Source organism: Felis catus (genome assembly GCF_018350175.1).
Source record: "Felis catus isolate Fca126 chromosome D2 unlocalized genomic scaffold, F.catus_Fca126_mat1.0 chrD2_random_Un_scaffold_46, whole genome shotgun sequence".
Taxonomy (NCBI): domain Eukaryota; kingdom Metazoa; phylum Chordata; class Mammalia; order Carnivora; family Felidae; genus Felis; species Felis catus.
In genome coordinates, this window is record NW_025408509.1 from 228,183 (window position 1) to 252,710 (window position 24,528).

The window sequence follows — 24,528 nt, forward strand, 5'->3', positions numbered from 1 at the left end:
CAGGGGCACCTGGGGGCCTCAGTCTGTGAAGCGTCTGACTTTGGCTGAGGTCATTATATTGCCGCTCGTGAGTCCCAGCCCCACACTGGGTCTGTGCTGTCAGTGCAGAACCCACTTTGGATCCTCTGTCTCCCTCGCTCCCTGCCCCTTCCCCGTTGCTGCGCTCTTCTCTCTCTCTCTCTCTCTCTCTCTCTCTCTCATTAATAAACACCAATAAAGAAAAGAAAGCAAGAAAGCAAGCAAGTAAGAAAGAAAACATGCCTTCACTAAGTCATGACAACAGTGTTGTCCAAACATGAAGGAGCCCAACAACGTGAGCGATTCCTAGGTTCCGTGGACTTTCTCACTTCAAAGAAACAACAGGAATCATTTCGATTTCAAGTACTTCCTGGAAGGGTAATAGTGACATCCCTAACTCAGGCTCTGACAATTGTGTCCATTTTTTCAAGTGATTTCTTGGAGGGCTGCTTCACACCTCGCGGGGGAAATATCTGGCTGGTACAATGTGGACTTTTCTCCTACTGGGAATCTCAGAGGATGTGCTGTCCCCTCCACCTCCAGCACATCAGTGCTAGAAGGGTCCAGGCACCGAGACCAAGGGCAGCAGACTCACACCTGAACAGGACAAGACTTTTCCCACCCGCAGATGTAAACTCGAACTTTTACAGGTTTCAAGAGAAAACTATGTATGAGACCCGACTCGTTTTCCACACGAGTACTAGTAAAATTTCACCTGGGCCAGGAAGCAAATGAAACACCGTTTTAAGTCGATCAAGGGGAAGCTCCACCCATGTGTCTGGACTGGGGACACCCAGTGGGTGCTTTTTGGGTTGCCACACTGGGGTGCTCCTGTGGCTTGAATTCAGCCAGAGCAAAAGCCTGTGTGGACCCACCCCCTCCAGCTCTACTGGGCCTCAAGTCCAAATCCGGGATGGCGGCGAGGGGCAAATCAGGGCACAGCTCTCAAGTGCCCAGATGCGACCCCTGTCACTGTGCCCTGAAAGGGCAACAGTTTGCTAGCAGGTAAGGCAGGATCCACACTGTCCCTTCAAGGCCACCTCAAATCTCGCTCCCCTCTCCTAGGTATCCTAAGCCTGGCATGAATTTCCCAGATGCAATCTACTGTGGACGCAGTTTTAAACATCAGACTCAAATCTCAGTCCCGGGAGGGGAAACCAGGCAGTGTCTCGCCGGGGCGCCCATTCACAAACGAAACAACGGCAGAACGAAAGTTGTGTGATTTGTACACAGTCTCTGCCTCTCCAGCCAAGTGTGCCCCATGGCCCCGAGCTGGAAAGAGGCCACCCAACTGCATGCACGACTTCAGCTGCCTGCAGTTCGGATCAGGGGAAACTGTCACACGAAAGGACAGGGTCTCTGGGGAGGGCCGGTGAGGCTAAATCTCCCGGAAGGTGAAGGTGAAAGAGGGCTTTGCCTGTTGTTCTAGACTCATCAGGAAAACTCGGCAAGGCCACACCATTCCTGGTCCTTCTGGAAGCCAGCTTCATCAGAGGGCAGGGTGAGCACCTGTGCCTGATTCCTCACATCCTGCCTGGCAGCCATGCCCACGGTCCATATGCTCCTGCTCCCCAGCTCCTGAGTTCTCTTTGAAAACCACAGGCAACACTGGAAACTGAGCCGGATTTTTTAAATGTTATTCATTTATATTGAATGATTGATTGCTTGACTGATTGATTTACAGGTAATCTCTACACCTAACGTGGGGCTCAATCTCACGACCCTGTGACCCCGAGATCAAGAGTCACATGCTGTTCCAACAAAGCCAGCCAGGCGACCTCTTGACATTACCTTATAAACAACAAAATATCCTCCCAGAAAAAATTTCTATCCTGATCTGATATCAGCACACCCAAAGAAAAAAATCCCCTCCCCATCCCCATCCTTGCCCAGGGACTCACCGCTGTGGTCCGAGGGGAAGGAATACCATGGTGAGAAGGCACAGACTTTTCTTTTTTGTTTTAATTTCATGTTTTTTTTTTATAATTACCTCCAAATTGGTTAGCCTATAGTGCAAAAATGATTTCACTAGATTCTTTAGTGTCCCTTACCCATTTAGCCCATCCACCCTCTCACAAACCATCCAGTAACCCTCATTTTGTTCTCCTTATTTATGAGTCTCTTCTGTTTTGTCCCCCTCCCTATTTTTATATTATTTTTATTACCCTTCCCATATGTTCATCCCTTGTCTCTTAAAGTCTTCATATGAGTGAGGTCATGATTTTTGTGTTTCTCTGACTAATTTCACTTACCATAATATCCTCCAGTTCCATGCATGTAACGGCAAATGGCAAGATTTCCTTTAATTTGATAAACACAGTCGTTTCTTCCTGGCGGGAGGTAAGAGGATGTTCACAGGTCTCTCTCTGAAACCTAGCCATCCATTGAGGAAATCCCAAGCGTCTGGAGGGATCCGTGTGTAACGCGATGAAGAATAAAAACGTAGGAGGACGTCTGCCGCCAGGGCAAGTCGTCAGGCGTGCAGACCTTTTCAGGACTCCAGGACATCCTCCCACACTTCACACGGCTTTGTGAAGAAATCCGAAGGAGGCAAGGAGGAAGTGCATTTGACTAACCAAATAGCTCAACGGTTTTTCAGACAAATTGAGAAAATACAGAAAATAAGTTTCCAAAGATTTATAGCTGCATAAAGTTTTCTCTTCGTGCCAACAGAAATCATTGCTGCAACCTGCCAGCATACATCTCCTCATGGCCTCCAGTCTTTGTTCCTTGTAAATGAGGACTTTGCTACAAGCGAAAAAATCTATTACTGTGAGTTAAACACATACACAAGCAAAATCACACATGCACACACACCCACGCACCCACCCACCCACACAAACACAAAAGGGCCACCTGAGTGACTAACCAGATTAAGCGTCCAACTTTCGACTCAGGTCATGATCTCGAGGTTTGTGGGTTCGAGCCCTGAGTCCACCTCTGGGCTGGAAGCTGGAAGCCTGAAGACTGCTTCTGATTCTGTGTCTCCCTCTCTCTCTGCTCCTCCCCTTCTCACATCTTAACTCCCTCTCTCAAAAATAAATAGATATGAAAATATATACATAACCCAAAGAAATCTCTGTGAAGGGACCGTGATGCAGCTGGGATACAAGCAGAGCACAGGGACCGCTGTCTGGATTAGAGCAGTGTGGCTCGGGGAGCAAGGCAGAAACCAGCTGCATTCCTCATGAACGGTCACTGCGACTGCAGAGAGACCAAGACACCAATTCATCAAGCCACCGACTCCCCACCGACTCCCACAAATGATACACCAACCTCGACAGGCACTGCATTGTTACGAATTACAGAGTAGAGAAATCAAGTCCTCTCTTCCCCTAGAAACCAGCCAGTGCCAAGCACGCACCGCTTACCTCTGTGAGCAACTCTGTCACACTCAAGAACCACAGGTCCCCCGAGCATCCCATCTACACATCCATCTGGTCAAGCATGTCACCGAGGCCGGCCCAGGCTCAAGGGGAGGCCTTAGACTCCACCTCTCAAAGGGAGTTGGAGACAAGCAACTACCTCCCATCGTGACTTTGATGTCATCATAGGCCACGTTTCAGCAGGTCTAAGACGTCACCGCTTGTAGGAAGCATCCTGATGTCACACGAATCAAAATGTGAAAGCAAGGTCAAGATGGAATCGTGACGTGTAGACTTGCACATTGATTTGTGATTGGAAACGTGTCTCCGCTGCCGGTGCAGCTCAAAGTTTGAACCCGGGCTACCTTACGTTCCAAAGTGAGGGCCAGGGAGCAGTCGTTCCAGGCTGAGACCATCTATCGCATGGAGGGGATCCCTAAACAACTACTAACGTTTTCTATTCTAGAAACTTCTGCACAAATGCCAAAGGAAGATGTACAGTAAACCCTCATGAATCCATCACCCATCTTCCACCAGTATCAACCCACATGGTCTCTTAATCATTGATGCTTACCCTGATATAACCCAGGGCGTAGAATTCCCAGAGAGTGGGTGAGTTCACGTGTAAATCCCGGGGCATACGGTGACACCGTTTGCCCTTTCTGTTGTCCTCCTTGCAATCCACGTGGCTGAGTGATACATATCGCTTTATTACCTAGATGCCACTGGGTAAATCTGAAGTGGATGTGCCAGGGCTCACACTGAGCACACGTGAGTTAGCAGGTAAGTAAGGGGACAAAACGGTTAGAACACTATCGCATGGGGTAGGGAGGGGTGTAAGAATTAGGGTGGGGCAGTGCAGCCGCAGTTTTCCTTGAAATAATGTGTGTGGTGGCACTTTGAGCAAAACATGAAAAACAGGGGCACCTCGATGGCTCACTTGGCTGTGTCCAACTTCGACTCAGGTCATAATCTCCCGATTCACGAGTTGAAGCCCTAGGTCGGGCTCTTTGTTGACAGCTCAGAGCATGGAGCCTTTTTCGGATTCTGTGTCTCCCTGACTCTCTTCCCCTCCCCCAGTTGCACTCTGTGTGTGTGTCTCTCAAAAATAACCATTAAAACTAAAAAAAACAAAAACTAGGGTCACTCAGCTGCCACTGTCAGGGGAGAATGCAACTCTTGATAGCTGGGTCGTGGGTCTGTGCAGAAGTTGCTTAACATCTTTAAAAATCAATCGAAATTAGCAGTACCTGGGTGGTTCAGACAACTAAGCACCTGACTCTTGATTTCAGCTCAGATCCCCTCAGCACCAGTGGAGAAAGGTTCTGTTCGCCTCCTCTAAGGACGGCTGGCCGGACGCACTGAAAACAATCCAAGCAAGTGGGGCGGCAGCCACCATTTGCGCAGGAGAGGCTGACCTACCCTCTAACTGCTGGATGTGCTCTGGTGTGTGTGCCCCGAAACCCTGTGGGCGGCCACCATGCCCATGGCTCACAGCGGACGGAGGCCTTGGAGGCGGCACAGTGGGACACAGGCCTCCCTGCGCCTGGCCCTCACCACAGCCCAGCCTGGCTGGCATCCTGGCGTCCAGACCTGATGCTGCTTCCTCTCACGTGTGGGCAGGGTGGTTTCCTCTTGCATCGCTGTCTCCCCCGCACGTCCTAGTGCCTTTCCAGACTGGTTCCTGTCTCAGGGGTCCCTGAAAGTGCCTTCTACCAAAGCAGAGAACACTCACCCTCACCAGGCACACGCACGCTCGTGGCTAGGAGAGGCCCAGCACACTCGAGTGAGATCAACCGGCAGTAATCCTGATACATGCCAGGGGTCCTCTTGACTAATTTCCATCTTCCACTTTCTGCCTGGACAGTCTAGGGCCTGTCGTGTGACCCAAGAGTCCTCTTCCCCGTGGGAGGGCTGGGCCCGTCCTCCCCACCCTGATGCCTCCGGGGTAGGACCGGGCAGAGCAGGCCTTCTCCAGAAACAGGTGGACTGGGGAGGTGGTCCCGTCTATGTCCAAATCTCTGGAACCTGTGCATGTGACTTTATTTGGAAAAGCAGTCTTTGTAAGTGCAGCTACGTGGAGGACCTGGAGACCACCCTGGACTCCCTGGGGAGGGGGCTGGGAAGTACACGGATGAATGTTCTTAAAAGAGGAGTCAGGTAAGATACAGCGAGAAGGGACAGGGCACGGGGGCCAGCAAGCACCGAAGCCGGGCAGGATGGAGCCTCCCTGCTCCCGCTGAAATCTGCCCACGCACCGGGTGGTGTGGACACAGCGCTGCCCTCAAGTCAGGACTGGGAAAGGTGCCGCAGGAAGACAAGGAGGAGAATCAGCAGAATCCACGCCACTTCTTCCCACCGAGGACTCAAGCGACAGGGGGGTAAGACAAAGCAGAACGTCAGAGATGTTGAGAAACACCATCAAGTGAAGCCACATCATCAGGAAGGAGGCAACAACTCTCTTGGGCGTGCGCCTGCTGCCCCTCTGCAGGGGCCATGGGGACAGACCCCTCCCGGTACCGCGGAGCACCCACCTGGGAGGTGGCAGGACTCGGCCAGCAAAAGGCGAGGAGGAAAGTGTGAAGTCACAATTACATTCAGAACACTCGACGTGACACACAAGAAAGGACATTAAGGGCAGCAGTGAGGAGGGTAGAGTGGCCTCAAGGAGGAGCGTGTAGCGGTAGCAGAGTCAAGGGTATTCGGTGGGACCTGCCGGGTCTGTGCAAAGGCCTGCAAGCCCCGGAACATTCAGTATGGGGCGAGCACAGCCAAGGATGGCTAACGCGTGTTCTCAGAGAGGCCACACCCCTCGGACATCTGCTCGGTGCTTGGTCTGTTTCTCAACTGACATTTCTTTTTTAAGCATAATTGGATTCACCAAATCAAGTTTTAATAAACCGTGTGCAACCTAATGTACCTGTGGGGAATTGGTCTGTTTCCAGAAACTCTCAGATGCCGAAGGCTTGCCCAGCTTTGGTGGGGAAAAAACAGAATCCTAGACGTAAAACGCAGGGAAGCACTTTGTTGTTCCAAACCTCACACTTAACACTAAGGACTAGGAAGTGCAGAAACTAAAGATCAGCCAGCAAAGGTTCTGAACAGGAAGACACAGAATGACCTAACTATGCCCTGACAGAAAGGAGAAGGGAAGTCTTACTCCACAGAAAGAAACTATGTATCCCTCACAGTAGTAAACGATGGGCCCTGGCGGGAGAGACAGTACAGGAAGAGGAAATCCCAGCGATTGTCAGCTGTGCCCTCCACACAAGGCCCACGGGTCAGGGCGTCCATCCCTTGACCCAATGGCCATAAGCTCTCTGTGGCGGGGAGGGAAGGAACCATCCCAGAGTCGCCTGAGCTATGAGGGATCTTGTGCCAGGGCCTCCTGAGGTGGCCTCGTGAGGGCTGCTTCGGAATCTGTGTCTTCTCCTGTCTCTGCCCCTCCCGTGCTCATGCTCTGTCTCTGTCTCTCAATAATAAACAAACATAAAAAATTTAAAGAAAAGCTACAAAAGGAGAATGAGGTCCACTCTTGAAACTTGTTCAAAAAAGAAATGTAAAACGTTGATTTCCGTAAGAACAGTAAGACCTTTATTAGAGTTGCACTACATAATTTCCAGGGTCTCGCGCCTTTCTCCTGGGTGCACACCCAGCACCCTGCCCCGCGGTGGGAGCCCAGTGCTTCCTGATTGGTCTTCTGAGTGTTGTGGTACCAGGGAGTTCAGGGTGGGTGTGGGGCAGGGGTGGGGGAAGGACGTGCCCAGGTCCCCCCCGCCCAGGCTTGCCGCGGCCCCAGCTCCCAGGTTCTGTGGGTCACTCCAGGCAAGCTGCCCAGGCCCCCAGGACTAGGCTCTGATAGAGCCCACGCACTGAGGACACCCACGATGCCTAGCTGTAGTAGGTGGAAGAGCACACTAATATTCAAGCAGATAAGCAGAAGTTAGGAGTCATCTTAGATCATTGAAGCCTGAGCGGGCCACAGCCTGGTTACATACGAAGTCGGCCATTCTCCACCATTGCTCACATTCCAGTCAAAGAGCCTCCCATGGAGCCGTCCCCGAGGGACTGGGGCAAGTCAGCGTGTCACGGACCGACGACCAGCTACATCTTCTTTGGCTGCATAAAGGCCAGAGAGGATGTGACCCAGAAGTCTGCAGGGAGAGTCTCTGCTGACCCAGCAGCTAAGTCACAAATGTCCTTTGGTCTACATTGTTTTCTCCAAGAAGGTGCCTTCCTAAAGTTTTGTCATCATCATTCAGAAATCAAGACTGATTGGAAATTAAAAAACAAAAGTGTATATTAAAGTTACCAGTCCTTTAAAATGACCTCGCTCTGCAATTTTGTTTACAGGTATTTACCCACATTCCTGACAGCCATCGGGCCCCCTGCCCAGAAGACACCCCAGGGGGTAAAGGGAGACAGGGCCACACTTGTGCCAGGACCCTGACCGGGCACAAGTCAGCAGAGTCCTGGGCTGCCTGGGCCTGCTCCACTGTCTATGTGAAATCACCTTCCTGCCATAGAAGATACTACCTTTTCGTTTTCCAAATAGTCTTTAAGCTGCAGACAGTGCCACACGCTGGGACAGTCCCACAGCACCCTTGCCCTTGCCCTGTTCTCCTCACGAGCATGTGTTCGTTCTTATGGCAATGACGACAGTCTTAAGTGGTGGTGTGGGAGGAAATCAGTCCAGTCCTGGTTTTGTAGAAGGAGAATGCAACGTTTTGTGTCTTTTCAAATAAATAACTGAAACATTCCCCCGAGCACAGGGCCCTGGATTGCAGTGAGATATCCGGCTACCCCCAAAACACCATATACAGGCTCTATTCCCAGGCTGCAGCCAGCGTGATACGATGTCAAAAATATCTCTGGAGACTATCAGTGTCAAATAGCAAAAAGGAAAGAAACCAAACTCCTCATCTCTGAAACTATTGGTTTCTCAATAGCTTATTGGTTTATTTTTTATAGTTTTTTTATTTTTGAAAGAGGCAGAAACAGCAAGAGGAGCAGGAGCAGAGAATTAGGGGGAGAGAGAATCCTAAGGAAACTCCCCACTGTCAGCTCTGCGCCCACTGCAAGGCTCAAATTCACCAAGTATGAAAACATGACCTGTGCCGAAACCAAGACTCAGATGCTTCATTGACTGAGCCACTCAATCGCCCTTCTTTTCAAAGTTTCAGAGAGAGAGAGTGTGTGTATGAGGAGAAAGAGGCAGAGAGAAAGGAGGAAAAGGACCCAAAGCAGGCTCCACGCAGAAAGCAGCCAATCCACAATTTTTGTTATCTCAGACCTTACAAAAATACACATTTTGGGGTGAGTGGGGTGGGAGAACCAGAAGGCACTACCATAAATCTTACTGTTTTCTTTACAGAAAGTATAAAGATGTGAAATAAAACACATCGGCAACATTTAAGGGACAGAATTTTCCCAGCATGGTTCGAGGAGCAAAAAGTCTACTTTCAGTAAGAAATTGCATACAGCCAGGTGGCAAGTATCCAAGTTATTGTAAAACAGTTTTATACACTTCAAACATAGGGACATTCAAATCAGACCACTCTTAAACTGTTTCCACAAATTTCTATTCCTAGGGAACCTATTCCCGAGGGTTCCTACGGAATTGGGAGCATTAACAGAAATAACGGCTTTTCACCTGAAGTACAACTGAGTGTGCCAGTCATGGTCATTATTATGAGTTCTGAGGAGACTAGATTGAGGCAGACGGAAAGAGAAACGAACGGACAAGTCCGGGGCTGAAGGGGAAAAGGCCTCTACGGCAAGCGGCTCTCAGGGCCCAGTGTGGACGGGAGACAGCCCACTCCAGGCCTCGCAGGCACTCGGGACACTGAGAGTGGCCCCATGCCTTGCCTGCTGTCCAGTGTATCACAAAGCCCACTGAGTTCTTCCCCGGCTCAAGGCCCCATCCCGTGGTCCCACCATCTCCAATGTCCCCCTTGGCCCACCTCCTGCTCCACCCCGCTAGACTAGAAACCACCTCTTCTGTTGAAGAGGGCTCACTTTTATTTTTCAGTTGTCAGATCACTGGGATGTGGCCTCAACATGCCTCCATCCACTTAGCTCTGGGACACGCTCAACCCACAAGCGACCTGCTCTACAGTGGAAAATCCCAGAGGGAACTGGTGGGCCCGCACCAGTTCTCTGGGGCCCCTTCCCAGGCATCACAGCTCCTCAGCTGCTTGGTAGGAAATGAAACCCACTGTCTGGAATCAAGACCATTTAAAAATAGGTGGTACTGAATAGATTGCAAAGGTCATAGTCTAAGAGAAACTCAAAAAATACAGGGGAAGGAAAAAGGAGGGCAACGTAGTGAGTGCGCCAGAGAGACCACCAGATGAATGACAGTTTCTGAATGCTGGTGACCATGTCCCCACAGGGGCTGCAGTTACACATGTGATGGAACTTCTGTGATCAAAGTATCATGTAGATATTTAGATGCAGACACTCCTATAAGCCATATGACGGAAGTGCTCCCACAGATCCTATTAGGTGATAGAACGGAAGCACAGGAATGCTAATATGGAGCTTCCCGAGAGCCCCAAACTCATCTGTGCAGGAGCCAGGCTTAGAGTTAAGTGCTCTGGGGTCAGGCCCTCCCTGCACAACTTCACAAGGTGGAATGGGATTCCACGTGAGTCCTTTCCAGATTTCATACATGCTCTACGTCCTCCAGGAACCTTATCTTAATACGGGCCTCAGGTTCACTATGGAGGAGATATAACCTATTTGCAGCTATATAGAACCCCTTTGCAGCTATATAGAACCCCTTTGCAGCTATATAGAACACTAGCGTGGCCGGGGTGGACCTTTTGTTTCTTGCCTAGCAAGCAGCGCACGGGACTGATGACCTTCTTTATGGGGGCGTTGTGCAGGGAGTCCTGGTTACTGCTACTGCTGCTGAGGTTGTTCAAAGGACCATCCTGAGAGCTTGTCGGACTGGGTGAAGCACGGAAGAGCATCTTCCACGTGTGCTTGGCACACGACACACCGCCCCACACGAGTGAGAACCACAGGCCAGCAGCTGCCGGAGAGGGCTGCCTCCAGGGAGCTGACACTCTCCCTCCCAAGCTGATCTGGACTCTAAGCGCCCTGAGTCGAGAACCCTCGGCAACCCTTCCAGGGCGTGACCCGGGAGCACAGAGCACATGCACAACCAGAGCCAGCCCCGGACACGGTGCCAGTAACAGAGCGGCTGCACCACAGTGTTTCGAATGTGCTGAGCGTGTTGCCAGAACGGACCGTGAGCACGGCGTGGGACAAGCTCAGGTGGCATGCACTCCACGCCTGAAGGCACAACGCCGCCTACCCACCAGGCTTTGGTAGGGTAGAGCCCAGAGAAGACAGATTCTATCATACAGACGGGGAGGCAGCTGCCAGGCCCTGGAATAACGTTCCGTTCTGCAGCTATTTCTACCAAACTCCAAACGTTCAAAAAATGTAGGAGAGGAAGGACAGAGTGGGCAAAGACCGAATCAAACACCCCACATTTGACTTGAGGACAGCGAGACCTTCTCAACTGCCTCTCACTTCATGCACATCTCGTCGTAACATGGTGTTCATTACTTCTGAAATGGTGACATCCTTCCGCGCGTTGTCTAGATCTTCCTCCACCTTGGCCACGAGAGTGGAGAGGGGAGCTAGGCACTCCTTCATCTGGCTCTGCACCTTTGAAAGCCAGAAAGGGAAGCATCATGTGATGGCCCCCACTGCTGGTCTTCATATATATTTTTTTTTAAAACAAAGGGTAAAAAGGAAACCCCCTCCATTCAAATCCTGTGATGATGTCTGGAGCTTACTCTTTGCATGTGGCCCCTGATTCTTCTTCGAAGAAACTATAACACTCCAGGGCCACACATAAACGCTCTCTCACCTGGAACCAAAGGGATTGAGTTTGTACGCGGAGGATTTTTTATTAATCCGTACTGTAAAGCCACTGTAAGGTCCCCTTCGCTTCAAATAACATGACAGGGGGCGCCTGGGTGGCTCAGTCGGTTGAGCATCTGATCAGCCCAGGTCATGATCTCACGTTCCGTGAGTTCGAGCCCCGCGTCGGGTTCTGTGCTGACAGCTCGGAGCCCGCCCGGAGGCTGTTTCAGATTCTTTGTCTCCCTTCCTCTCTGACCCTCCCCTGTTCATGCTCTGTCTCTGTCTCAAAAATAAACATTAAAGAAAATTAAAAAAAAAAAACAAATAACATGACAGAATGCTGGTAAAGACTTTCACGGATGCTCATGTTCACAAACTTGCTTTCAATTTTACATTGGAGACAAATCTTCCCCGAAATATATTATGCAATTTTTACCAGCAAATCTGTACACGCATTTCCACCAACCACTGCTTTTTATCCATAAAGACCCGGCTTCTTACAAGAATTCAAGAAGCTTAAAAGGAAACGCCAGTCACACAAAAACGCAATGTATGCCTGATAACACACAGCATGTGCACAAGTCGAGAACCGCCGTGGCGAGGCACACCGTTTTATCCTCCCTTTTTTCGTTCTCCAATATGGAGTTCAAAGACCTTCAGCCCCTCGGCCTCACTGGACACGCCGGCCTGAGTCTTCGCCTAGTAGCCTCACTGTTTTCCGAAGAGCTCTCTCGTGCCTGGAGACGAGGAACTCCAAATGTTCCAGCAGCAGCTGGCGGGAGAGGCAAAAGGAAAACGGTGTTTCAAGAACACCTTCATTTGCAAATTCACCAAATGCAAAACCAAGTCTGAATCACTTCAGTTCAGTACCCAGTTAGGGATCTGCCCCCACGAATGTAAGATAGCCTTCTCACAGATCAAACGAGGTCTGAGAAAAATGGGTCCAAACCAACTCCACAGGGACATGTGGACAAGAGGAGTGCTGTCGTGTGCTTAAAGACACTGGCAGTGCGCCTACTGACCCTGGTGTTGTTTCTCTCTGCCTTCAGTTCGACGACCTCTTCCTTTCTCTACAAGAGCTGCTCCTACAGCTGTTGAGCTCCTCAGCAAGGGCTGTACACTCCAGGGGTCGGAGAGGGGAGAAAAGTGGAAAGTCACAGGGGGTCATTAGCAAGAGCGCACCAGGCTTCCGTGGCTCTCCAGAGTACACTCACTCACCAACCTCAGGTAGAAACATACACAAGGCCCCTCATCACCACCCACAGGAGTCCCGGGGATTTTCGTAGGGACCTACTCTCAAGGGGACAGACATTTTCAGGTGCCTGGCAGGTTTATGTTTTAGGAACCCTGCTGAGTTGGGAACCACAGCCTGAGAACCCTGTTGCCCATCCCCAGCCTCTGGCCTCATCTGGCAAGCAGGCTTGTGGAGCGGCAGTGGGGAAACCTGACGGTATTCAAAAGCCCTGTCTTAGACTGAACACCTGTCCCAATCAGAGACAACCATACGAAATGCACTTTTCAAAAAAGATTGTACGACTCTTGACGAAAGGCAGAGTATAAGTCTTATTTCCTTAGTCAAGCAGGAAATATGGACGAAGGGTTTTTGAAGAGAGGGATGCCAGGGTCCATCACCGCGCGTGGGGTTTCTCTCCCGCCAATACTGAGCGCTCGCCCAAGACACGGCATACAGGTGGGCTCCAAGGAGGTGGACGCACACTCTCCCTTCAGTAGAGCTCAGCGCCCTGTGCAGGGCTCAATCCGTGAACCCTGACATCATGACCTGAGCTGAAACCGAGTCAGACGCTTAACCCCCTGAGCCACTTAGGCGGCCCAGAAGTTTTGACTCTGAAGAAAAACAAGCGGACAAGGTTCACTTAACTCAAATTCCAAATAGCGAGAGTGGTTGATTTCGTCAATGCTAGAAAGTCATTGTAAAAACAGGTGACATACTTCAAGTTTCTTCATGAATTAACCTTTTCCTAATCAAGGCGAATTTACCACAGAACTATCCACGTTCCTTGCAATCTGGCTTGACAAGGTTTACCCACAGACGCATATGTGATTCTTGATGTAAGACTGTGCAGACCCATTTCTATGTGGGGATTTTTTTTCCAAAAAATACGTTGGAAACTTTGCAGATGTGTGACATTTGGAAAGACTGGCAGACGAGCTGGGCAGCTTCAAAATATCAAAAATAGTAAAAGGTACGGCACGAGTGCATGAAATATACGCATATACTTGGCTATTATATCATTTCCTCCCCAAAAGCAAATCTACTCTAACTAGGTAAGAAATACAAACACAAGAGCCTCTATGCTTCTACATCATGTCCAATAGAAAAATAAAAACAAAGAAGAAAAGAAAAGAAAAAGAAAAAAGAGACGAGAAGAGGATAGAAAAGGAAAGGAAAAGTAAGAAAAGAAAAAGAAATGAAAAGAATAGAAAAGGGATGCCTGGGTGAATCAGTCCGGTAAGCATCCCACGTAGGTTCAGGTCATGATCTCAGGGTTTATGGTTTTGAGTCCCGTGTCGGGCTCTGTGCTCACAGTGAAGAGCCTGGAGACTGTTTGGAATCTGTGTCTCCCTCTTTGTCTCCCGCTGCCCTGCACAATTTTTGTCTCTACCTCTCTCTCTCTCTCAAAAGTAAATAATATTAACAAAAAAATTCTTTTAATAAGAAAAGGAAAGAAACAAACAAGCAAACACAGAGATGTACCAGGATAGTTCAGGCTACTCGGTTAAGGGACAAACACTTGTTTTCTGCTCATGTTTGTGAATTTGAGCCCTGTGTTGGGCTCTTACTGACAGAAAAGAACCTCTCTTCAAAATGGCCTCTCTCTCCCCCGTCCTCTACACTCACACTTGCTCTCACTTTCTCCCGCAATATAAATAAATAAATATAAAAAAACATTTTTTACATCACATCGATCAAAAGAAAAAAGAACAGAGACCAAGAGGAGACACATAGACTGGAATTACTGGATGCAAAAGTCAACTGTCCAAAAACCATTCTTGACAAATGGGATATTTCAGAGACTCAAAACAGATTCTCAAACTGCAAATTATCAGAGCTAAAATTAAGATCTTCAGCTGCTTGATTGGCTCATTTCCTTAAGCATCTGACTTTAGCTCAGGTCATGATCTCGTGATCATGGGCGCGAGACTGCTTGGGCATCTATGTCTCCCTCTCTCTCTGTTCATCCATTGCTCCCAACTTGTCTAGCTCTCCAACATAAAGACTAAAAAATCTTGTTAATTGAATTAAGAACTCAATGGGCTTCAAATCAAACAAGACACAGGTGAATAGACTCAGTGAACTGAAAGATAGGTAGGTAAAAATATATCTAGGCCATACACAGAGAAAACGTCAAGAAAATACAGAAGCCCAAAGACACAGAAGATACGGTACAAATATCCAATGGTAACCCACAATGTAGAGGAAACACAAAGTGGGTAGTAACATATCGCTACAAAGATATAAAACTGATAACGATGACAGTGACTCCACAAAGAACACATGAGGCAAAAAGATGTTAAGAGTCATGAGAAGTCACATATACCGCCTTCCATGGGACAAAACTACCAGCTGACTCTTCAAGGAAAGCAAATGAAGCCAGATGATGGATTGGCATGTATGAAAGGTGAACTAAAATAGCCACCAACTCAGAAGTCTTTACCTAAAAGAAACATTCTTCCAAGTGAAGAAAAAGACGTGTTTCAGGCAAAACAGAAGCAAAAACAAAAATAAAAACAGAAACAACAAACAAAAACAACACACACACACAAACCATGACTACCCATCAGCCACAGACACGAACTAAAAGCAATATTAAAACACCTTGTTGCAGAAAAGAAACGTAGTCTCTGAAAGAAATATGAAAAAACAAGGTTTGCAGAACAAGGTCACAACAGAAAGGGTAACTATGAGAACAAACCTTAACAATCATTAAGTGCACGAAACAAGGACAACAACGCCAAAATCCATCTAAAACTTAAAAATATTACCCAAAAAAAGGTAAAGAGGAGTTCACTGTGGTTCAAGTGTCAAAGAAAAGAGCAGGGGCACCTGGGTAGCTCAGTCAGTTGAGTGTCCGACTTTGGCTCAGGTCACGATCTCACGGTTTGTGAGTTTGGAGACCCGCGTCAGACTCTATGCAGATGACTCACAGCCTGGAGCCTGCTTCAGGTTCTGTGTCTCCCTTTCTCCTCTGCCCCTCACCCGATTGTAGTAGGATTCTCTCAAAAAACAAATCTTAAAACAAAGAAAAGATAAAAGGAGAGAACAGTGTCAGGAAAGCAGTACAAGTCCTGAATCAGGCAGGGGTCAGTTTAAAATGCACCTGCCTCTAAAAATAGATATATTCCAATTACCTAAAAGATCAGTGTAATCAAGGGAGTGGGACGGGGTTGTCCAATAGGCGGTCACCTGCTTTATTGCAAGTACTTGAAATGAGGCTACTCAAAGTGAGACGTGTGGAACGTATAAAATGCACACCACATTTTAAAGACATGATAAGAGAGAATGCAAAATCTTTCATTATTTTTTTCTCACGCTGGCTATACACTGAAATGATATTTTGGATATGCCTGTTAGTAATATTTTTAAGCTCATTCTCGCTTATTCCTTACTTGGTTTAAAGTGGTTACTAAAATCTGAATTCTGCAATTTATAAATTTCATCTAAAATATAAATAGAGAACACTGCATTCCGCTCAATAACCATAATTTACAGCACAGACCTGGAGGAAGGGCTCGAACCCACAAACCTCGAGATCATGACCTGAATCGAAGTCCGACCCTTATACTGAGCCACCCCGGTGGCCTTTTTGTGTGTGGGTTGCGTGTGTGAGGACGGGTTTAACTCACAGTAATAGAATTTTTTACTTGTAACAAAGTAATCATTTACAAGAAACAAACACTGGAGGCCATGAGGAGATGTATGCTGGCAGGTTGGAGCAATAATTTCTGTTTTCATGAAGAGAAAACTTTATGCAGCCACAAACCTTAGGAAACCAGTTATTTTCTGTATTTTCTCAACGTGTCTGAAAACCGGTTGAGCTATTTGCTTAGTCAAATGCACTTCCTCCTTCCCTCCTTCGGATTTCTTCAAAAAGCCGGGTGAACTTGGAGTCCCTGGAGTTCCCTGGCGGCAGACGTCCTCCGGACGTGTTTACTCCTCATCGTGTTACACAAGGATCCCAGATGCCTGGGATTTCCTCAGTGGATCGCTGCGTTTCAGAGAGAGACCTGTGAACAGCCTCTCACCTTCCGCCAGGAAGAAAGGTCTGTGTCCTATCAAAATGAATGAAATCTTGCCACTTGCAGCTACATCCATGGATCTGGAGGATATTACGTTGTGAAATTAGAGAAGCTGCCAGAGATTGCTGTCTGAGTGGCAGCTGCATTGCTCCTGACTCCTTCCTGCTGATATATTTCCTTTGCCCTAGAAAAAAGGCAGGTTGCTTTCCCTCCGGCCTTCTGTCCACAGGCCAACCTCTTGTGCTCAATGCTTTCCAATGCACTGGGGTAGCTGCTTCTGTGCCAGTGTAAGTTTGCCAGAGGGCATGAAGCAGTAAATTTCCAAGCCGTCCCACATCCAGGAAAACTATCAAAGAGTTTATAATTAAAAATCAAAAGGGAGGCTTCCAGACTGATTCCACCAAAGTCCCACAGGGAGGAATTGGTCAATAAATAACAATGATGATTTTGATGATAATCTTAATCAAAATAAGAATAACAACTGAGAAGAAACACACTGGGTACATAAATTGTTCAGTTCAGATGAAAATGGAATTAAAATGGGACTGCGGACATGAGCACTATTTTCCAGGCAAGCTAGGTGTCCTGAGAGTAAGAAGGAAACGTCTGTGGGGTTGGCATGAAAGGAAGCACCGATCACAAGCGCACTGCATCCTGAGCTACGTAGGGCAGGAAGGCTTCTGGCTCTGGCCTTCCACTTACAACCAGGGGGCAGAGGCCCTCGCGATCTATCTCAGTGTTGGCTTCTCTGTGCTGGCTGGCAGCCATGTCTGTGGAATTGGGCTCTGGTCCCCGAGTCTTTGAATGGACTGTCTGCCCTGACCACCTGGGGAAGAACAATGCTCATGCTCCAACACTGGACTTCTCATCATGTGGTTAACTCACAGCGGCCTGTGGAACAGGGTCACCAACAGCCCTCAGGCTAACAAGCACACAGGTCTCAGTAAGGGAGGGCAATGTGTCCTTGGGAATCACCATGTGTTAGCTGCTTGTGAATGCTGGGCACTCTCTGAGTAACAGTTACACGGTTCCTGACTCTGACCTCTGATCTCCAACACCCCATGCACACAAGTGAAGATAGCTCCCTCCCAATAACACTTGCCCCATCCCAGAAGACTTTTTGCCTTCTCTTGCCAAGAGAGGTGTCACAGGTGAGCCCATGGAGAACCCACTGTCCATGTTCCCCTGGATCTAGGGCAATGTAGCAGGACTCCACAATTAAAATCAGAGAGACATAGTTCCAGGCTAGGAAACTCAGTCCCTCACTGGAAAACCTGTTTAGAAGGAGATCAAGGGAATCAGAAGGGATACAGTTGGGTCCCAACTCTCTGTCCCAGATGATAATGAAATAAATCTGTGAAGGAAGTGACCGGCACAATTCCCCAGGGAAGCTTCGTGTCCTATGACTATGGAAAACCTGTGGGTTATGGAGAAATAGAACCCAATTTAGTTACATCTGGGAGCCTGAATGTAGCAAAAGAAACCCAACATCTGACATCAAACAGTGTAGGGGGGTTGGGGCACTTGACAGCTTTGCAGCTTTTCCTGTCCGTGGGTAAAAGCAGTGGTGATCTGGAGGGCAGAGTCTCCACACGAGCTGCTGCCCAAGTGTGTAGGACTGGGTTCTGATTCTGTTTAGTTCTTTTTGAGTCGTTTCTTTGACGATCACCTGCTGGCGCAACGACTGGGCATGCAGGATCCCTGAAAGTCTCCAAGAGCAGGATGTTGAGGCAGTCTGTGGCGGGGGCAAAGAGCACAGTAAGAGTCACTGCACAAACAAGAGACTTCAACGCCCAACGGTTTGAGGAGGACAACATGTTTTCGTTGATATCAGAAATTAGTTGTTCGGGGGGTTGAAAACAACCTTCATGTGTGCTCACTGGGAGCTAATCGGCCCTATCTGCATTGAGAAAGAGTGAAAGCATGTCATTGGCAGCAACGTGGATGCAATGGGAAGGTTGTATGTTGAGCGACATGTCAGTCAGAGAAGGATACATATCATATGTTTTCACTCACATGTGCTTCTTGAGAAGCATAAGAGAAGACCGAGGGGAAGGGAAGGGGAAAAAGTAGTTACAAACAGAGAGGGATGGAGGCAAACCATAAGAGACCCTTAAATACAGAGAACAAATGGAGGGTGGATGGGTGGTGGGGGAGAGGGAAAATGGGTGATGGGCATTGAGGAGGGCACGTGTTGGGATGAGCACTGGGTGTTGTATGGAAGCTAATTTATCAGTAAAGTATGAAAAAAAAGACTAGCTAGCCCTATCTATGTGATTATTTTTTTTCCTTCTGACTGGCCCTAAAGGCCACATCTCTATCAACTTTTACCACAGCAGTGAGGCCAACTGTCTCCCAATATCACCTGCCACTACCCACAAGCAAGCCTCTTGTGCTTCACACATTCATGTCCCCAGTACCTCCTGTTCCCAAGATACACCTGGCAGACACCAGAAGAGCATCAGTTCCTCAAGCGATTCCAAATTGATGGGAACTTGGCAAGACTCCACCAATAAAATTGGAGACAAAGGCTGCCCGACTCCAGCACGAATGTCTCCCAATGAACACACAGTGAGGATAAGTGTAAGAAAATTGAAAAGATACACTGAGGGCTAAGGTTCTTCATCTCAGGTGAAAACAGAAAGAAGCTGGAGCTGATGTTACCAGCACAACTCCCTGGGCAAGTGTGGGTTCCAAGGAGTGAAAAAGACCTGTGGCCTGAAGAGAAATGGAACACCCACTAGCTGTACCAGGGAGTCCCGTGAGCAGCGTCATGCAGCCCAACGTCAATATGGTCAGCAAAGTGTCAAGCTCTGGCCAGGCTTCAAGCCATTCCCATCTGTGGATAGAGAGGCCCTTGTGACTCACAAGGTAGGCTCTTGCTCCTGGCAAGTCTTCAGATTCAGGCTCTGGTATTTTAGTCTTGGAGTGTTGTGCCCCAACCTTCTCAGTGAACCGACTTTACACGCACGACCCCTGTCTCAGGGGGTAGGTAGCTCAGGCTTTCCCGAAAGGGGTGGGTAGACAGCAGGGCAATGGTCCCATGGCAACAGAAACCAGCCAGACACAGAGTTCTTGCTGGCAGGAGGTCAACCTTTCCTTTTCGATATCAGAAATTAAGTGCTATGTGATGACACACGGTGTGAGTGCAGGCTCCCCGGGAAGGACTGGGCACTGTCTGACTGACAGCCCCGTAGCTCCTCAACATGGCCCTAGGCCCTTGATCCAGAAAGGAGATCGGATCCTTCCGAACCTCCTCTGCCCCTGTGCACAAAGCAAGCCTCTTGGGCTGAACGGTTCCGACCCCCGATGACATCTTTGGCCAAGGTAGGTCTTGCAGAGGAGGCCCATGGATTCCTATTGCCCAGGCCATCCTAGATGCCTGGCAACTGGTCACAACTCCATGATTACCGTCAGAAAATGCTCCTAGATTATGTCTGTGAATGTCCCATAATGATATCCTCATTAATGAAAGAGCAAGGGAATCTGAAGGGATGCACTGAAGGCCAGATGTCTTTCTCACCGAAGAAAATGGTATAAAGCTTCCAATGAAGTCACTAGCACTTTTTCCTGGGCCAGGTTGGTGTCAGCACTAACCTCAGTGGGCCAGGCCTCAGGGGAACCCCCAGTCGCTACACTTAGGAGCCCTGTATGTAAAAGGGCTATCACTTTCTTATATTCCTTTCCTTCAGCGATAGAGCAGTGGTGATTTGAAGGATCTTATCTGGCTCCTGGCTGACCCCCAAGTCCCTGGAGATGGTCTCTGATCTTTATTTATGGAGATTCTTGTTTCTCCCTCCTTAGGCAAGGTATGCACTTTGCTTGGACAAACCATTAGCATCTCAGAACTCAGGAAGCACAGGCATTCCAGGAGGTTGGGAGAGAGCAGGAAGTAACCATCTGAGCCAACACAATCCTGCCTGGCCCTGACTTCTTAGGCATGCAAGGACAACCTTTCTTCCCCAACATGGCAAACGAATTGCTGTGGGGTAGCACACCACCGAGTGGGAGCTCGCCTAGAGCTTCTTGTCACTGTCTGAGGACAGACCAGTTGCTCCTGAATCTGGCCCCTGATCCCAGTCTCTTCTTGACCCTGAAGTGAGGTGGGCGCTTTCCAGCACCACCTGCTTTGAATTGCATTAGCGTCTTATATTCTCTATTCTCTTTAACATCTAACCTGATTGCTTTGCAGCATGACACCTGTTTCTGGACTGCATTCATCACACAGGGACACATCACTGTGTGTTTTTATGTCTCTGGCCACATAGACTTTACAATAACCTATGTTGCTAAAGTGCAAAGTCTCCCAATGGTTGAGCTGTGAGTACTTCTGTGGGATTGCCAAAGAGGAAAGTGATATCTGACAGAAATATAGAAATATCTCAATTCACTTGAAAGACAGTCTGTCAGTTGTGGTTCCTGCATGGGGTCACGTTCTCCTATCCCCTAGAAATGAGGAGGTCGCATATTTAGAAACACCTGTGAGTAGAAAATGTCATAAAGAAATGTTGAATCTTCATGACAGCACATTCTTCTGTCCTATTTTCCTTCATTTATTCTAAATATCTGAGTGGCAAACATTAGATTTTATTCGACTACTGCTGAGGTAGAAGCTTAAAGAGAAACTAAGAAATATTCTTGGAATAAGTGAGTCAGTCACAATAAATCATTAGGTTTTTGTTTGTTTTGTTTTTATTTCTTTTGTTTGTTTTGAGTCCTCTTTGTAATATGTCCACAATGATGTCTCCAGTTTTGCTTTGGTTTTTAGCATCTCTTTATTTGGGGACTCTTATCATTCCATACAAATTTTAGGATCTTTTGTTCTGTGAAAGATGGTGGTGGTATTTTGATAGGCATTGCGCTAACGTGTCGATTGCTTGGGGTAGTGTAGACATTTTAACCATTTGTACTCCAAACCATGGGCATGGAGAGGTTTCCCATTTCTTTGTGCCCTCTTGCATTTCGTTCATGAGATTTCAGAGTACAGAGTTTATACCTCTCCGTTAGGGTAATTTCCATGTAACTGACAAAGTATCTTTGGTGCAACTGGCAATAGCTTAAAGCTCTCCCATCAAGTTTGCTCTAAAAATGAGAGACAAATATTCTAGGAGAAATCATGTCAGCACTTCCTGTCTATTTGAGTTCACGTTGCTATTCTAATTCCCACATATGCACTGGCACACACACACACACTGAAAGGTATGTTCGAGGGACTGGACACTGGGCAATAACAAGACAGAAAGAAGAAACAGGTGAGAGAGAGCACAGCCATGGGGCAGCAGCATCCATTGTCACAGCTGCATGCACAAAGGCCCAAATACGGGCAAGAGATTCTTAATGTTTGTAGGTTTCTGCTGCACCCAGGACCATCCTTAACCCAGCCTCCAGAGGAAAGGACTAGGGTCCTACAGTCCACCTCTCTAGGCACCTGGAATTATGATGAACTAACTCCCAGTAGTTTCACAATAGCTAAAGAAGAAAAGGCCTTGGTGTTCTCCCATAATCAGTTGTGTTGCCAGTGGGTTTCTCCTGAGTTCTGTAAAATCATAAAGTGTCAACTGGCCTTGGTTCTCGATCAATGCCTCACTGTGTTCTGAGATACTAGAGAAGGACTTGATGCTTGCTGAAGCCTTTAGAGCCTAGAGAGGTTTGGGGACTTGGGGCGGTGAGGGGTGGGGATAGGGAAGGACATGTCAGAGCCCTGTACACTGACGCCAGAGCCCAAGTCCGGTAACAGTCCGGGGTCCCCGGGCTCCTCATTGGGAAACAGGGGTTCATTTTGCTGGCCGACGGGAGGATGCCTCACGAGTCACGAGTATACACTGGGGATGGACAAAGGGGAACGACAGAAACCTGAGGTCCATAGCACAGCTTTTGGGCGTGCGGCTTATGAGCTTTACTCAGGCACCTTTGAAGGCCTGTTAGCTTAGGTTTAGGTCCGATTAGGTTAAGCTGGGGTCGGTGCTGATTCTGTTTGGTGGTCTTCATGCCTGTGGCTGCAGTGCTAGCGCCGGGCACCAGGGAACAGGCAGCCTCCTGTGTCCGTGGTGCACACTGAGACTTGCTGGAGGAACGGAACAAGGGAAAGTTCGTGCAGAGGTCATTCTGGAATCCCCCTGCCTCAGATACCATAGGAATCTCCCATGAGTAGCAGTTATCTCCACAGAGTAAGCCCATTAAATCTAGACAGAGGGCTCCACAGTCCTTCAATTTCTTCATTCAGTAACTGCTCCAAGCACGCACTTTGTGCTAGGGCATCTGGTGGGCCTAACTGAAAAGCTGGCAATGACAAAGCGGTCCCCGCCTGCCAGGTCTCCACAGTCTGGTGGGGAGATGAACGAAGGTATGAAAGACAAGATTTGTCCCAATAAAAAGGGAAGGGGTTCAAGGACTGTTAATAGTGAAAAAAACAAGTGTGCTGTGAGGACAGCCTGGGGAGTCACTGGAGGTGACATCTGCTGGGACCAGAATGACAAGAGGGAACCACCCTGCCCCTGTCTGCAATGTGTCAGGAGAAGATATTGCTGTGGCCAAAAATAGGAGATAGAATCGAGTTTGTCCAGACACATCAGAAAGGTGGATAATGTGGCTGTGGGATCCTGGGAGGGGAGAGGCAGAGAGGAGCCAGAGCATAGACCAGATGCTGGGACCTGGCAGACTATTAGCTTTCCATTCCTCTCTGACAGAATTGTCTACATATTTAGAACCTTAAAATTACAAATATTGAATAGCTCACAATTTTTGTAGGAGAGGAAGAGCATAGTTGTGTGACCCTGCCTCAAAGTAAGTCTCTATGAAGCCAGGGTTGTGGTCTCAACGGAGACTCCAAAGGGTGATACTTTCCTTCCAAGCTCACTCACACAGTGTCAGAACTCGGTTGCAACTGAGAGCCTATTTCAATCTTTCGACTTGGAAACTTGCTTCTTACTATTCTATTATGTTCTCATATAGTAGCTCTTAAAGCAAGGGTTGATTTCCCATTTCCAGGGTTAGCAGAGAGGCATAGGGAGCAAATGAGGACAGAGAGCAAAGAGAGAGAGAGAGACAAAAGGGAAGGAGAGAGACAGAGAGAGAGAAAGAGGAGTAGACAGACATAGGGATTGAACAAACACGAGACAAAGCAAGTATGAAGTAAGTGACAGAATTTCTGTCCTGAAATCTGGAAACTGAGCTCCCCTCACTAACAGCTTAGTGGTTTCACAAGGAGTGACGTTTCCTGACTGGACACAGATCACTGTCTGTGTCCCCGGGGGATGTCCAGGAGAGTGTGTTCAGCAGGTTCACCCAGAACTGAGAACAGTGGCTACATTTTGGAAATGGCAGGAAGTGGTAAACATCCAGCCTCACTCGTCATTAGAAAAGTGAACATAGGACGATGAGTTTGGTGTAATTTCTCATCCACAAAACTAGCAAAAATAACTCATCACACTCCTGAAACTAGACCCCTTGTTGTGCATTAGAGATCAGGGCACTCATTTTTCAGTAGCGAGAGGGGCCTCGACTCTCTTACTGGAGGGTGATTGTTGCCATGATTTCAGTTGCCATCACCTTTGATTCCGGTGGGGAGGGGTCTGACTCTGGAGAGCAAAGACAGTGACTAGGGATTTGCACAGACTTTCATGTAGGCATGTGTCATCTCTGCTTTTTCTCTAAGAGCCCTGAATGGGACGCCTCCTTCTCAGAGAGGATCCAATTCCTCTGGCTACAGGACCATGATACAGCATCCAGAATGATGGTGCCTGAGAGAATGTCACACACTGTTGTCAAAACCATTTAATGGACCATGACCGAGGGAGTGGGCTCTTTAGATTTCTGTTTCTTATTTTAATTTAAATTTTAGTTAGTTAACATATAGGTTTCAGAAGTCGAATTCAGTGATTCATCAGTTACGTACAACACCCAGTGCTCATCACAAGTGCCCTCCTTAGTACCCACCACCCATCTAGCCCATCTCCCACCCACATCCCTCCATCAACTCTCAGTTTGTTCTTTATCATTAAAA

General features: G+C 48.1%; 1 long non-coding RNA gene across 1 annotated transcript; it reads right to left on the reverse strand.

Annotated features, from left to right (window-relative positions):
• Positions 1 to 593: 593 nt before the first annotated feature.
• Positions 594 to 18,699, reverse strand: LOC123383599. The gene is made up of 3 exons (XR_006593490.1): positions 12,290 to 18,699; positions 2,271 to 12,039; positions 594 to 1,633 (listed from the first exon to the last, which is right to left on the reverse strand). It is a non-coding gene; the product is annotated as an uncharacterized LOC123383599 (long non-coding RNA).
• Positions 18,700 to 24,528: the final 5,829 nt, after the last annotated feature.